Below are 15,085 nucleotides of genomic sequence, written 5' to 3'. Positions count from 1 at the left end.
ACGGAATGGGAAAAGATATTTGCAAATGACATTTTGGACAAAGGGCTAGTATCCAAAATCTATAAAGAGCTCACCAAACTGCACAACCGAAAAACAAATAATCCCGTGAAGAAATGGGCAGAAAACATGAACAGACACTTCTCTAAAGAAGACATCCAGATGGCCAACAGGCACATGAAAAGATGCTTAATGTCGCTCCTCACCAGGGAAATACAAATCAAAATCACACTCAGATACCACCTCACACCAGTCAGAGTGGCTAAAATGAGCAAATCAGGAGACTATAGATGCTGGTGAGAATGTGGAGAAACAGGAACCTCTTACACTGTCAGTGTGAATGCAAACTAGTGCAGCCACTCTGGAAAACAGTGTGGAGGTTCCCCAAAAAATTAAAAATAGATCTATCCTGTGATCCAGCAATAGCACTTCTAGAAATTTACCCAAGGGATACATGAGTGCTGATGCATAGGGGTACTTGAACCCCAATGTTTATAGCAGCACTTTCAACAATGGCCAAATTATGGAAAGCGCCTAAATGTCCATCAACTGATGAATGGGTAAAGAAATTGTGCTTTATATATACAATGGAATACTATGTGGCAATAAGAATGAAATATGGCCTTTTGTAGCAACGTGGATGGAACTGGAGAGTGTTATGCTAAGTGAAATAAGTCATACAGAGAAAGACAGATACCATATGTTTTCACTCTTATGTGGATCCTGAGAAACTTAACAGAAGACCATGAGGGAGGGGAAGAAAAGAAAAAAAAAAAAAGAGGTTAGAGAGGGAGGGAGCCAAAGCATAAGAGACTCTTAAAAACTGAGAACAAACTGAGGGTTGATGGGGGGTGGGAAGGAGGGTGTGTGATGGGTATTGAGAAGGGCACCTGTTGGGATGAGCACTGGGTGTTATATGGAAACCAATTTGACAATAAATTTCATATTTAAAAAAAAGAAATGTATAATGGTACATCTGCTATGGGTAATAGTGTTTCCTAATATATATATATATATATATATATATATATATATATACACACACACCCTAACCCTAGCTAAGGCTCTCTCCCCATGGGGACCCAATACCAAAGTCTGACAACACCATGTGCCTGGGGTCCAGAAGCGGTGCAGGATCACTCGGCATAGAACCTGGAACATCACCATGTTATTTTCAAGGCCCAGCTGTAGCTGCCAGAGAGGATTCCTGAGGCCTACCCGACCAGTGGCCCATACAGTTGTCTGGCCTTGGATCCCAAATACTAATCCTGAACGGCACCCTCCCTTGTGCCTTCCACTCAGCCCTTCGGGGAGACAACTGCATGTGTATATATATATATATATATATATATATATATATACACACATACATACACACATACACACATACACATATATATATATACACATATATATATATACACATACATACACAACACATATATACACATTACATATATACACAATACATATATATACACATTACTTACATATATATACATTACATATATATGTATACATATATATATATTTTTTAGGAAACACTATTACCCATATGTAGCATATAAATGCAATGGAATATTAGTTTTAGAAAGGAAGAAAATTCTGTCATATGCTTCAATATGGATGAACCGTGAAGACATTATGTCAGTGAAATATGCCAGATAGCAAAGGACAATGTTGTATGATTCCACTTATATGAAGTATCTAGAGTAGTCAAATTTATAAAGACAAAAAAATAAAATACTCATTTCCAGGGGCTCAGGATAGACAGGAAGGAGAATTATTGTTTAATGGGTACAGAGTTTTAGTTTTGCAAGATGAAGAGTTCTGGAGATGTATGGTTGATGATTGCAGAGCAATGTAACACATTTAAAATTTTTTTTTCAACGTTTTTTATTTATTTTTGGGACAGAGAGAGACAGAGCATGAATGGGGGAGGGGCAGAGAGAGAGGGAGACACAGAATCGGAAACGGGCTCCAGGCTCTGAGCCATCAGCCCAGAGACTGATGCGGGGCTCGAACTCACGGACCGCGAGATCGTGACCTGGCTGAAGTCGGACGCTTAACCGACTGTGCCACCCAGGCGCCCCGCAATGTAACACATTTAATGCTACTGAGCTATATACTTAAAAGTGATTCAGATGGTAAATTTTATTTTATATGCATTTGACCACACACACACAGATAGTACAAAGCATTATACAAATTAGAAAGTTAGGAGATTCATGAAAATCAAGTCCAGATGCAAATTTTAAAGTACTAAAAAATGTCACTCTGTTATACATTTCCAGGGACATTGTTTTGGATTTTACTTTATAAGTGACTGGTAAAACATTTATTTTTTCTATCAACAATTCTGAAAAAAAAAACAATTAATTCTATTGATTATTAATACTAACTAAAGTTGTTTTGGTCCCTACTCCCCTGGCCTTAATTGCCACTAATCCATTGATCCAAACTTATGCTACACTCAAATCTGACTGTTTCCACTGAGATTCTGGTTTCCAACCCTCTCACAGGTTTTACCAGATATCAGGAATCTGGGCTCCCTGAAAGTTAATATGTCATCAAGATTGGCCTTGATGACAAAGGGCTTGTTAAGCTATCCCTGATTCTTAGAGACAAGTTTTAAGCAAAAAATAACAGAATATAAATAATTATATGTTTTAGGAGGATACTGACTCATTATTACACAATTCACAAGATAGTCACGGACATTTTCAGTCAGAAGAAGCAGAAAGGCTGCAAAATGGAGAAATAATATAACCAACACAAAGAATGAACATCTACAGTTCACTTTTCCTAAAAACAGGAGGAACCTTCTCATACTTCACCTTATTTGGGGGCAACTTCTCAGATTCCATTGGTCTGAAAGCTCTCCTGTTTGAAGTTTCCCTTGATTACATTTGCACCAAACAAGCCACATGTTCAAGTATGGGAGCAAAGCAACCTCCAATCCAAATAACTTGGTATAGGTCACTCTCCTTGAGATGTTTCATGACTTCTCTCTCTTCCCAATACTGTCCTCAAAACACTCCCTACTTCACATTCAAGACAAGAAACAGTCCCCATTCCTCCATGATCCTGTCACATCTGAATCTCAGGTCAGACTCTTGCATCTAGCCTAGGGCTTTTCTCTCCCTCCTTATTTTAGTTTGGACAGTACAAACTTCAGGAAGCCTTTCAGGAGGTTTTCAGAGGTAGAGACACCTTAACACAAAGCACATTCCATATGCTAGTACTTCTATCTGCATTTCAAATAAACACACCAATTAAACATTAATCTAATGTCCACCAGAATGTAACCTCTAAGATAAAGGGGTCTTATGTTCCTAACTTGTGATCTCCCACAACATACACACAAGTAATTGAATGACTACACCTACATGGACATTCAACAATAGTTTAATTATATAAATCAGGGGTTAGCAACCTTCTTCTGTAAAGAGCCAGGTAGCAAATATTTTAGGCTTTAAGAGCCATAGGTCTCTGTTGCAACTACTTTGCTGCTACAGTGCAAAAAGCTGCCAAAGACAATGCATAACCAAATGGACATAATTGTATTCCAATAAAATTCTACTTATGGACACTGAAATTTGAAGAAATAGTATCCTCTTGATTTTTCCCAGCTACTTGAAAACATAATCAATTTTAGCCCACAAGCCACACACATACAGGTAGAAGTCTGGATTTGGCCACAGGTTGTACTTACTGACTGCTAGTATAAATGAATACAGTTTGAACCAGTACCAAATGTGTCTTTATGATCCAATTCTTTCTGTTTTTCCAGTTATCCTGTAGACTTCTCCATATATTACCAGAAGACTAACCCAGTAACAATCCTTCAATGCATGCCATGTATCCTCCATTCCATGGGGCCTAATAACCCATCAAACCCCATACCTTGTCTCTCTCTTCTCACTCCCTATGTCTGTGAAACAGATATTTTCCCTTTTTGGAAGTATCTCCAAGCTTAGTCTCCTGGCCTGTGAACCTCCATAAAATCCACCCCCTTTCCATACCCTGGAGCCCTAACCCAATCATGTCTTCCTTAAGAATCCCTACCTGGGTGTCTTCTGCTAGGGTCTGAAACAGTACATTCACAAACACACTGTACTTAGCTCATCATCCTTTCATAAACAGTAGATTGTCTGACTGCTTGCCTTCTCTCTTTTCCAAATCAGCTCCCCATAAGAGCCATAGATTTCTTACCAACAATTCCACAAATGAGCTGGCAAAAAGTGAATTTGCAATCATCGTTTTAGAATCAATGACTCTCACTGCTGGGAAACACATTATACTCAAAAAAAAAAAAAACTGAAACAAACTTGAAATCATTTGGTATATGCGACGTCATTGCTAGTAAAGACAGGGATAAGTACAGTATAGTAAGCTTATGAGAGGATTGTCACCAGGCAAAACTAAAAAAAAATAGAAGTAGCAGTGGCTCTGTGGTGGTAAGAGATAGGCTGGGGAGAGTACCACAATGGTTGAAACTTGCTACCAGGGCTGGCTCATGGGTCACAGAATATTGAGCTGCAACCCTAAAGGTGAGACCTTACCTCTGGGGAACTTGCTACCTTTGTACTGTGATTTATAATATATATCTTCACCCCCTTTCTGGCACAGAGCTCCTAAAATTCTTGGAATTTTCTGTGATGAGAGTGCTAAAATTACCTTTGGTTATGTTAATGAGGTAACATTAGAAGGTCTGGAAAGAAGGGGTCTGGTTTGGTTGCCAGAACATGTGATTAGAGGGTTGGAATTTTCAGTCCTATGTCCCTGATATTGTGGGAGGGGGAGATGGGCTGAAGATTAAATTATTAGCCATTGTAAACTGATCCAATCAACCATTCGTATGTAATAAAACCTCCATAAAACCCCACAAAGTTAGGGTTAGGAGAGCTTCCAGGTTGCTGAAACAATGGTTCCATGTGCAACGTTCTGGACCCAAACTCCATGGAGAAACAAGTTCCTTTGTTTGCCATGTGTGTCTTTCCATCTAGCTATTCATTATATCTTTTGTAATAAACTTGTAATCTGTGAATAAACTGGTTACTTGAGTCTTAGGAGTCAATCTAGCAAATTAATCCCACCTAAGGAGGAGGCCATATGAATCTGAATTACAGCCAGTTGGTAAGAAGCACAGGTAACAACCTGAATTTGGAAATTGGCATATGAATGAAGGGGTAGTTTTGTGGGTCTGAATCCTTAACCTGTGGAATCTGATTTTATCTGTGGATAGATGGTGTCAGAATGGAGTTCAATTATAGGTCACCCAGATGGTCTCCAAGAATTGCTTGATGGTATGGGGAAAAACTCCCCACACATTGGAATCGTGTTCAGAAAACTTAATACTCAATATTCAGCTAGCCTTGAGTACCACTCTTCTCTAGCTCCCACACCAATGCCAGTTCCAGAACCCCACTGGTTAGGAGAGAAAGACAAAAGAACTAGTTAACTTGTGGGCTTCAAGTACTCAAAACTTTTTTTTTTAAATATATGAACTTCTTTATTTTCTATAACATTCTCTGAAAAGACTAAGAAAACTGATGCACAGATAATTTGACTGAAGTTCCCACACTTTTTTTTTATTATCATTATTATTTTCATCATAAGGCTAAGAAGATCACAAGCATATGCCAGTGAATTGGCAAGATCTAGATCCAGATTGTATAACAGATGTGGAAGATGTTAAGATGCTTAAGAAGAATATGGGGCACCTGGGTGGTTTAGTCAGTTGAGTATCCGACTCTTGATCTCTGCTCAGGTCATGATCTCATCGTTCATGAAATCAAGCCCCATGTTGGGCTCTGTGCTGACAATGTGGAGTCTGCTTGAGATTCTCTCTCTCCCTCTCTCTGCCTCTCCCCTACTTGTGCTTTCTCTCCCTCTCTCTCAAAATAAATAAACTTTTTTTTTTTTAAGATGGGTAAGTAGAGCTTATTAAAGAATGTGAAGAGAGGCACCTGGCTGGCTTGGTTTGTAGAACATCATGCCACTCTTGATCTCAGGGTTGTGAGTTTGAGTCCCACATTGGGTATAGAGATTACTTAAAAAAGAATATGAAGGAACATGTAATGATATGACAGAATGTTAGAATACATTATCACTTGTTGGAATGGAGATAGTCACCAATTCAAATGCTCAATAAACATTAGTTATTCAGATGAAATGTTTGGCCACTGAACTCAGTTAATGGCAGAAACTCCTGAAATAATTCCACTGAATGAAGATGATCTGGTAACATAAGGAAGTGTTCCAAAAATTGATACCTGATCTTGAAATGATACTCTACCATTTAGTCAAAGAATGAAAGGTTAAAGGGAGACTTGGAAAGAGAATAAAGGGTTGGATAAACAACAACAGATACTGAATCTCTTCATGTAATACACAATGAATTTAAGCATCACATAGTGACATTTTCTGAATTGAGAGTTTGATAAGCTGAAAACAAAAATGGTTGAAAGAGGGTGCCCTGCTGTCTCAGTTAGTAGAGCATGTGACTCTTAACCTCAGGGTGATGAGTTCAAGCCCCAGGTTGGGCATAGAGCCTACTTAAAAAAAAAAATTCCTCAAAAAAAAAAAAAAGTATATGAGAGTATCTCATGAGTATCTATGAGACCATTTCCCTCTACCTGATAGATACAGCAAAAAGAAAAAAAAATTCAAGAATCAGCTGCATAGGGGCAACTGGTTGGCTCACTCGGAAGAGCTTGTGACTCTTGATCTTGGTGTCATGCAAGCCTCACGTTGGGTGTAGAGATTACTAAAAAACAAACAAACAAAAGAATCAACTGGAGGCGCCTGGGTGGCTCAGTTGTTCAGGAATCTGACTTTTGATTTTGACTTAGGTCATTGAAAGGGCGGGCCTACGCCGGCTGACTCCATCTTGTTCTGTGTCCTTCACCTTCACCACACCTCCTGCCCTTGAGTAACCCCCCCCTCACCTGCCTAACAGGACTCGGACCCTTCCCCAGCCAATCGGCTGAGGCCATAGCCATTACCTCACCAACTGCCCCTAGGCCCCAATAAAACCTTTGTCCTTTTGAAAGTCACTCTCTCTCCCTGGTATCTCACCGCTGCGTCAGTGCAGGTAGGGGATTTAGTTCGAGCTAGCTTGAATAAAGACTCTTTTGCTTTTACATCGGACTCGGCTCCCTGGCGGTACTTGGGGATCACGAATTCTGGGCATAACATTTGGGGGCTCGGCCCGGGATCCCCAAGACCCCCGAGGGACCCCCGACCCGGAGAGCCTGACTGGCCACGGTTAGTGTCTGTTTGTTCTGTCTTTTCTGTGTGAGCTCATTTCTGGAATTCTGGTAGTGCCTGACGCGGTCTAAGTGGACGCACTGGAGGACCACAGGCTGGGAGTTTCGGAAGATGTTCCGATCCTCCCTTCTGGAGGGACATGGAATCCCCTCAAATGTCTAAGCTAGCTCTCAGTTTTGCTTCCATGGAGTTGGAAGACTTTCTAGGGGCCCTCTGTTTGTTTTTGTGTTTCTCTGTTTTGTTCTGTGGACTTACTGGATGGACCTTATGGGACAGACTCAGACTACTCCTCTAAGTATTATGATTGATCACTTTAAGGATGTGAGGGGAAGAGCTAACAACCTCAGTGTGGAAGTCCAAAAGGGTCGGTTGCAGTTTTTTTGTTCTAGCAAGTGGCCAACTTTCAATGTCGGATGGCCACCAGAGGGGACCTTCGACCTCCCTACCATCCACCGAGTAAGGAGTATCATCTCTTGGCCTAAGACGGGCCATCTTGACCAGCTCCCTTACATTATCACTTGGCAGGACCTTGTAGAAGACCCACCCTCTTGGCTTAAGCCCTTCCTAGCCCCGCTCCCTCTAGAGCCAAAACCCATTCTTGCTTTGCAGGGGACAAAGAAGAAGAAAAGTCTTACCCAGCCTTCAGCACCCCTCTACCCTGTCCTACAGGGGGGGTACTGAAGAAGAATTAATTTTTCCTCCCCCGTATAACCCCTCTAGGATGCCGGAAGAACACCATCCTCCCCCTCGGGGGGAGGCAGACGCTGTTCCGAGAGCGGGAGGTGGAAACGCTCCAGTGAGAAGCCCACCCTTTACCAGACAAAGGGCTCAGAGGGAGCAATCCGCCTCCGCCGACTCCACTATTCTGACCCTGCGAGCCACTGACCCCAAACGCGGAGGGGAATCAGCCCCATCACTATTGGCCTTTCGCCACTAGTGACCTCTACAATTGGAAAGCTCAGAATCCTAAGTTTTCTGAGAAACCGGCAGGGCTTATTGATTTATTAGACTCTGTTCTTTTTACCCATCAGCCCACGTGGGATGATTGCCAGCAGCTTTTGCAGGTCCTGTTCACGACTGAAGAAAGAGAAAGAATCCTCAATGGGGCCCGAAAACTAGTTCCGGGCACAGACGGGAATCCCACCACCTACCAGGCTCAGATAGATGCCTCCTTCCCCTTAACTCAGCCCCAGTGGGATTTCAACATGGCAGAAGGTAAGGAGAGGCTCCGGGTCCACCGCCAGACTCTAATGGGGGGGTCTCCGAATGGCTGCTAGAGAGCCAACCAATTTGGCCAAGGTAGGAAATGTACAACAGGGAAAAGATGAATCTCCGGCTGCCTTTTTAGAATGGATCATGGAGGCATTCCGTACCTATACCCCCATGGATCCAGAGGCTCCGGAAAGCAAGGCAGCTGTTATCATGGCCTTTGTAAACCAATCGGCCATAGACATTAGGAGAAAATTACAGAAAATAGATAGACTAGGAGAAAAAAGTCTGCAGGAGTTACTGGTGGTAGCTGAAAAGGTATATAATAACCTGGAGCCTCCTGAGGACAAGCAGGCTCACGCCATGGCGGCTGCCAGCAGTAAGCAGACTCGAGACCTGGACAGAATACTACTAGCTACCACTGCTGACTTCCCCGAGGAATGAGACTGCTGTCTCTGGCAGCTGGCAGCTGGTGCAAGAAAAGGTAAAGGAACCACCAAGTGGGGGAAGCAGAGGCTGCAGAAGGATCACTGCGCATACTGCAAGGAGATAGGGCATTGGGCTCGAGATTGTCTGAAAAGTGCCGGCGGGAAGGGAAGCAAGACTGATCAAGTAAAAGTCCTAGAGCTAGATGAACTAAGTGATTAGGGGAGTCGGGGTTCGGACCCTCTCCCCGAACCCAGGGTAACTCTTAAAGTGGAGGGGACCCCTATTGACTTCCTTGTCGACACCGGAGCACAACATTCGGTCCTCTGCACCCCACAAGGAAAACTAGCTAGCAAGAAGTCCTGGGTACAAGGGGCAACTGGTATGAGCCAGTATTCATGGACTACCCGAAGAACAGTAGATTTGGGAACGGGCCAGGTATCCCACTCCTTTATGGTAATACCAGAATGCCCCTACCCGCTGTTAGGACGGGACTTACTGACCAAGATTGGAGCTCAGATAACTTTCAGACAAGGGGGGCCTCAGGTCACCGATGGCAAGGGCCACCCCATCCAGGTCCTGACCACGAAACTGGAGGATGAATACCTCCTCCACCAGGAGGCGCTCCCGAGAGAGAATAATATAGACAGATGGCTACAAGAATTCCCCTCAGTTTGGGCAGAGATGGGGGGGATGGGACTAGCCGCTCACAGGACCCCAGTCCTGGTAGAGCTCAAGCCAGGAGAGAGTCCGGTAAGGATCAAACAATACCCCATGTCTCAGGAGGCCCAGAAGGGGATTCAGCCACACATCTGGAGACTACGAAGACTAGGGGTACTAGTTCCTTGCCAGTCTGCCTGGAACACCCCCTTACTGCTGGTCAAAAAGCCTCACACAAATGACTACCAACAGGTACAAGACCTCCAGGAAGTAAATAAGAGGGTCCCGGACATACACCCAACTGTTCCCATCCCATATACTCTCTTGAGCTCCTTGGCGCCCTCCAGGATCTGGTATACTGTACTAGATTTAAAGGACGCCTTCTTCAGTCTGCTGCTGGCACCCCAGAGCCAACCCTCGTTCGTCTTTGAGTGGCATGATCCGGAGGAGGGCTACAGTGGGCACGGCTACCTCAGGGATTCAAAAATTCACCCACCATCTTCGATGAGGCACTACACGAGGACCTGGGTGAGTAGAGAAGGGAGCACCCTGGCCTCACCCTTCTACAGTACGTAGATGACATCCTGATTGCTGCCGACATGGCCAAAGACTGTGAGTGAGGGACCCAGGACCTGCTGGCTACCTGGGGGCCTTAGGGTACCGGGCATCCGCGAAGAAGGCTCAGATATGCAGGGAGGGCGGACAGTGGTGGTTATCAGATGCCAGAAGAGAAACTGTCCTAAAGATCCCTACTCCCACCTCCCGAAGAGAAGTGAGGGAATTCCTAGGATCAGCCGGCTACTGCCGCCTCTGGGTTCCAGGTTTTGCTGAGATCGCCAGGCCCCTCTATGAAGCTACCAAAGAGGGGAACACATTTAAATGGGCTGAAAAAGAAGAAACTGCCTTTAATCAGTTAAAAAAGGCCCTCCTAAGTGCCCCAGCCCTGGGCCTACCAGACATTACAAAGCCCTTCCACCTCTTTGTAGACGAACATAAGGGAATAGCAAAAGGGGTTCTAACTCAAGCCTTAGGCCCCTGGAACCGCCCAGTGGCTTACCTGTCTAAGAAACTAGAGCCAGTGGCTGCCAGCTGGCCACCATGCCTAAGAATTATTGCAGCGACAGCACTCCTAGTCAAGGATGCAGACAAACTGACACTAGGACAGAAGATCTGGATCATGACCCCACATGCCATTGAAGGGGTCCTGAAACAGCCTCCGGATAGATGGATGAGCAATACACATATGACTCATTACAAGAGCCTCCTACTCAACCCTCCACGAGTGCGGTTCCACCCCAGTGCAGCCCTCAATCCTGCAACCCTGCTGCCCGACCCTGACCTAGGTGCTCCACTACATGACTGTGTGGGAATCCTGGAACAAGTACATGGATTCCGGATGGACCTGACCGACCGGCCCCTCCCCGATGCCGAGGCACTTGGTTCACTGATGGCAGCAGCTTTGTGCGAGACGGACACAGGTATGTGGGTGCAGCGGTGGTCACTGAAACAGACACCGTATGGGCGGAGGCTCTACCCTCCAGAATGTCAGCCCAGCGAGCAGAGCTCATAGCCCTCACCAAGGCACTGATGCTGGGAGCTGGAAAACGGCTTAACATCTACACAGACAGCCATTATGCATTTGCCACAGCTCATATTTATGGGGCAATTTATCAGGAGAGGGGGTTACTGACGGCAGAAGGACGGACTATAAAAAATAAGCAGGAGGTACTTAACCTGCTTACGGCCTTATGGCTTCCTGCCATACTAGCCATTATCCACTGCCAAGGGCACCAAAAAGCTGATAACCCAGTAGCTAGAGATAATCGAAAGGCTGACCAGGCAGCCAAGGCAGTAGCCCTTACTCCAGTCCCCATCATGACCGTACAACTACCGGACCTGGGAGACCCAGTTTTACCAGACCAGCCCAAATACTCCCAGGAGGAGTTACAGTGGATCAAGAAACTCCCCATGGCCCAGGAGATAAAAGGATGGTGGTATACACCTAACAAGGAGCTCGTGCTGCCAGACCAGCTCACAGTCTCAATATTAGAGCACATGCATTGGTCTCACATGGGGCCTGAAAATTAAAAGACTTAATCCGACATGCCAGAATCAAGATTCACCAACAGGACACCAAAATAGAGCAAGTTGTATCTGCCTGCAAGACCTGCCAACTCACCAACGCGAGAGCCACAGCAAATAAAAAAGGAACCAGGTTCAGAGGCACCAGGCTGGGAGCCCAATGGGAAGTCAACTTCACTGAAGTCAAACCAGGAAATTATCGTTTTAAATATCTTTTAGTATTTACAGACACCTTCTCTGGCTGGGTGGAGGCATACCCAACCAAGCATGAAACGGCTCAGACGGTGGCTAAGAAGCCACTAGAAGACATCTTACCCAGGTATGGTTTTCCTGCCATGGTAGGATCAGACAATGGACCAGCTTTTATCTCGCAGGTAACACAGGCAGTAGCCAAGGCGGTGGGGGCAAACTGGAAATTACATTGTGCTTATAGGCCCCAGAGCTCAGTACAGGTAGAAAGAATGAATAGAACCCTAAAAGAGACCCTTACCAAATTAACCATGGAGACTGGTGGGGACTGGGTGACTCTCCTACCGTACGCCCTTTACCGGGTTAGAAACACTCCTTACACTCTGGGTTTTACTCCCTACAAGATCATGTTTAGCAGGCCACCCCCTGTTATTCCCAGCCTTTGAGCTGAACTTATTGCTGAGTTTAAAGATCAAGAACTTTTTCTTTCCTTGAGCATGCTCCAGAGGGCGCACGAGGACATTTGGCCGTGCCTCCGTGCCATCTATGAGGCTGGCCCAATCCCGACACCTCATCAGTACAGGCCGGGAGACTGGGTCTATGTCAAGAGGCACCACTGAGAGACTCTTGAGCTGCGCTGCAAGGGACCCTACATCGTGGTGTTGACAACCCCCACTGCTCTCAAGGTAGACGGCATCGCAACCTGGGTCCATCACACCCACGCTCGGCCAGCAGACCCCTCCTCGATCCGGAAGGACTTCGTCACGCGATGGGCCATCAGTCGGGACCAACACAACCCACTCAAGCTCAAGCTACAGCACATTCGACCCACCTAATATTGGTAACTCTGTTAACTCTGCTTGTCATTGCTCATGCTGCCGGAAGTCCCTACACCCCCCAAAACATCACCTGGCAGATCATAGACACCAGCTCAGGGACAATACTTAATCAGACCTCCCAGAGCCACCCCAGGGACACTTGCTTCCCAGAACTTTGCATAAACCTCCAAACTCTGTTCCCCTTGTCACCATAAATGCAGCTGGTCCCATGATTGGGTCCGGAAGCTACATGACAAGGGGGGAATGAAAGGGCAGGCCTATGCCGGCTGACTCCATCTTGTTCTGTGTCCTTCACCTTGACTACACCTCCTGCCCTTGAGTAACCCCCCCCCCCCTCACCTGCCTAACAGGACTCGGACCCTTCCCCAGCCAATCGGCTGAGGCCATAGCCATTACCTCACCAACTGCCCCTAGGCCCCAATAAAACCTTTGTCCTTTTGAAAGTCACTCTCTCTCCCTGGTATCTCACCGCTGCATCGGTGCAGGTAGGGGATTGAGCTCGAGCTAGCTCGAATAAAGGCTCTTTTGCTTTTACATCAGACTCGGCTCCCTGGCGGTATTTGGGGATCACGAATTCTGGGCATAACAGTCAGGATTTCAGGGTCCTGAGATCAAATCCCACATATTGCTCCACACTGAGCAAGGAGCCTGCTTAAGCTTCTCTCTCTCCCTCTCTCTCTGTCCCTCTCACACTCTTTCTAAAAAAATTAATTAAAAAAAAGAGTCAACTGCATAGCTGATAGCACTACATAAAACGTTACAGATTCATATAAATAAACTATTTGATGTTCCACAGGATCCAGTTCAAAATTAGTGACACCCTTTGGCCACCTTATAATGAATTGCTGTTACTCCTGGAGATATCTAGAAGATCCAACCCAGATAGAATTGGAAAACTCCTATCAGTAAAAGGATTGTCTCTTTTTCACACAATACTTAAAGAATCTTGTCACTCAAGGCTAATGGAAACTCTGAGGACTATCTCCATAAGAACATTATTTGCATATAAAAGCACAAAGGCCATCTTCCTTTTATCCTGAAAATTGCATATACCCCGGGGGCCCTGGCTGGCTAAGTTCAGTAGAGCATATGAATCTTTGATCTCTTGGTTGTAAATTCAAGCCCCACCTTGAGTATAGACATTACATAAAAATAAAATTAAAAACAAAACAAAACTGTGAGGCCCCAGGGTGGCTTAGTCAGTTAAGCATCTGAGTCTTGGTTTCAGCTCAGCTTGTGATTTCACAGTTTGTGAGACAGAGCCACATATTGGGCTTGCACTGATGGCATGGAGCCTGCTTGAGACTCACTCTCTCTCTCTCTCTCTCTCTCTCTCTCTCTCTCTCTCTGTCTCCTTCTATTCTGCCCCTCCCCTGCTCATTATCTTGCTCTATTTCTCTCAAAATAAATAATCTTAAATTTTTTTTCTGAATAAAAAAGAAGGCATATGCCACAATCTATTGTTTATTTTAAAGAATTTACCTTTGTTTATTTTGAGAGAGAGCGCGCGCGCTTACATACACAACTGGGGGGAGGATCAGAGAGTGAGGGAAACAGAGAGAATCCCAAGAAGGCTCTGCACTATTAGCACAGAGCCCAATGTGGGGCTCAAAACTACAAACCCTGAGATCATTACCTGAGCCAAAATCAAGAGTTGGAGGCTTAACTGACTAAGCTATTCACATGCTCCTCTATTATTTATTTTAAAATGATCTTCTCATTCAGTCAGTGCTCTAGAGTTTTAAACTATATGGACAAGAATGCAAGTAAAAATATTCTAGACTTAGTCATTATATAATATTTAATGTACCTTACTTCCTACAATATTCTTTGGAAAATAATTTATGATATTGCTAATGTAATATTTTCCATTTAAATTTCAATAGTTTTTTTTTAATGCATTTGACTTCCATTTAGTGCTTAATCCTTTTATACTTAGGAATTATATTATAATTTATGTATATATAAATGATGAATAGATAAAAAGGTGCTCAACATCACTCATCATGAGGGAAATGCAAATCAAAACTGCAATTAGAGATCACCTCACACTGGTCAGAATGGCTAAAATCACAAACACAGGAAACAACAGGTATTGGTAAGGATGTGAAGAAAGGGAAACCCTCTTGCACTGTTTGCTCCTGGGAATGCAAACTGGTACATCTGCTCTGGAAAACAGTATGGAGTTTCCCCAGAAAGTTAAAAACAGAACTACCCTACAATTCAGTAATTATACCACTAGGTATTTATGCAAAGATTACAAAAATACTAATTCAAAGGGATATATGCACCCCAATGTTTATAGCAACATTTTCTACAATAGCCAAATTATGGGAAAAGCCCAACTGTCTACCAACTGTTGAATGAATAAAGAAGAAGTGGTATATGTATAGAATGGAATATTCCTC

General features: G+C 44.3%; 1 pseudogene; it reads left to right on the top strand.

The window, feature by feature from the left end:
• The first annotated feature begins 5,112 nt into the window (after positions 1 to 5,112).
• Positions 5,113 to 13,586, top strand: LOC125168022 (centromere protein K-like; annotated as a pseudogene).
• Positions 13,587 to 15,085: the final 1,499 nt, after the last annotated feature.

Source organism: Prionailurus viverrinus, chromosome B3 (genome assembly GCF_022837055.1).
Source record: "Prionailurus viverrinus isolate Anna chromosome B3, UM_Priviv_1.0, whole genome shotgun sequence".
Lineage (NCBI taxonomy): Eukaryota > Metazoa > Chordata > Mammalia > Carnivora > Felidae > Prionailurus > Prionailurus viverrinus.
This window is presented reverse-complemented; position numbering and strand designations above follow the sequence as displayed.